Below are 2,206 nucleotides of genomic sequence, written 5' to 3'. Positions count from 1 at the left end.
GAGGATAGTTTTAGAGGCCAAATAGTGGATTTTAATTTAAGTTTACAATTTATATTTATCGATCTGAGTTGGCTTGACCGGAGACTCCGGTGGGGGGATGGGGGGCAATAAAATTACACCAAACATTTCGTGGACCATACGCGAAAACTTAGCTGATGGAGGACAAGTGCGTCGCAAATTTCACAAATGTGAACTTGGCGTGACTGCGAAGGATAATATTTGCCCCACCGAGAGAAAGGGAGCAAGCACCGCAAACGGAGCGCGAGCAACAGCACCAGCAGCAGCAGCAGCCCGCCCTGCCGCCCCGCAGCGCGCCGCCAGCGGCGAGGGCAATGCTAACGCCTTATTACCTCGTATATGCGAGAATTAATTAAGACGGCAAGGGGGAAAATCGGAAGACGAGCGCGCGAGGAAGATTCTCGGAGGAAAGAACGACGAGGCATAGTGGTGAGAGGAGCACAGGGATGGTGGCGGGGGAGGGGTCGCGGCTGAGGAGACGGGTCACGCCTGCTGGCCCCAGCTGCCGCCGTGCCCATGAGGGGGCACGTGATTTTAATTCGCGTTGCGGCCAAGTCCTGTCGGTCACGTGGCGCCGGGCGTTACGCAACGGCGGCAGCTTCCGCGGCTCGTCTTGGCGACTCCTTTCTTCCTTCGTTTTGGGCGTGGGCCGCGCGCGCGGAGGATGGTGGAGGCGGCGGCTCGGGGGCGGGGCGGCCGGGGGCCAGCGCGTCAGAGAAGGCGCCCGCCGCGCGGGCGTTTGAAACACGCAACAAGGTAGTGCTCGTGTGTGTGGGGAAAGGGGAAGGGGGGCGATAGCTTGCCAAGGCGACGCGGACACGTTGACAAAGTGTCAAGCGCACCAGGAGAATGAGAAGGAGAAGGGAGGAAGGGGGGGCTGGTTTTGCCATGTTTTCAACCAAAAATTTGTGATAAGTATGTTTGTCGATTTCCGTGCTAAGGCGCATCACAACTTCTTATCGCAAATTGAATTGCGATAGTAATATTTAGGGAGAAAAATAATTGCAAGAATAATGCAAAAACTTGTTATTACATTTTTTGCGATAAAAAGTTACTGCAGTATTTTGGTGATTTTCGCAATGTTTTTCTCCGTCTAGTTTTTATTGCAATTCAGTGAGCGAAAACAGTTATCGTCCTAATCGCAAAACACAAGTGGTCGCAAAAATTCAGGAGAAGGTATCACAACACGGATTTCAGTGGGGATGACAAGGGATATAAAGCTCTAATAAGCACCATGTGTGACCTGGGGCGAGGAGACAGAGGCCCGCTGCACGTCACCAACACCGTGCCGCCGCGGAGGGGTGACGAGACCACTGCTCGAGCACTCTGCGGGGCGGCGTGATTCAAAGGCCTTTGGCGCACGGACCGTCACCTGTACCCTTCCTAGCAGTCACCCGCTCCACTCCCCCCCCCCTACCCTCACAACCTAACGAACCGGCCAGCAACAGCAGCACAGGAGTTAGGGGGGAGTTGGGTACAGTTAAGGTGTGCCCCCCCCCTCATACCCTTTCTCGTCTCACATCGGCCGAGACGGGCCAGTGGCAGGGAGCACACACTGCACACACCAGCCGGTGGGCGGGAAGGTGAGTTAGGGTTAAGCCCACGCGCCGCACCACCTATACCGTCGCAGTCATTATATAGCTCTTCCGGAAACAGCGTCTGGTCCAAGTGGCAGCTGTGGCACGTTATGTGGCGGGGAAAAAGAGGGGGGTACCCCGGGGCACGGCATCTGGTTCGCGACAGAGGTTGCCTTTCAAGAGGCTTCTAATTGACTCTTTTGACGCTATAGGACGAGGTTACCCCACCGACCTCACCAAAGCAAACAGGCTGCATTTATTGAAACCCCACAAACTGTTATTCATAAAGTGAGTGACAGAAAATTTGTACATACACCACCCAACCCCCTTTAAAAAAAACAATACTGACGTAATCGTGTACTCCTTCTTAAGCCATCCCGCAGGTGTAACAAGCTGCGAAATGGAACGCAATGTCAAAGGATTTGCATCGGCTGCATGGTGACACAGGGAGGGAAGGTGAAACGGGCTGGGGAATAGAATGCGAAGAAGGAACTGACAGAAGACACAAAGTGACGGAGAAATGAGGGGACCGGCACAGAAAACGAGGACAAATTCATGAAATTCATGAACAAGTTTCGCTCTCCAGTATATCCCGTCTCGTTGATAGGCGA

Source organism: Frankliniella occidentalis, unplaced genomic scaffold (assembly GCF_000697945.3).
Source record: "Frankliniella occidentalis isolate FOCC.00 unplaced genomic scaffold, Focc_3.1 Scaffold2, whole genome shotgun sequence".
NCBI lineage: Eukaryota > Metazoa > Arthropoda > Insecta > Thysanoptera > Thripidae > Frankliniella > Frankliniella occidentalis.
The sequence above is the reverse complement of the archived record's forward strand: the minus strand, read 5'-3'. Positions refer to the sequence as shown.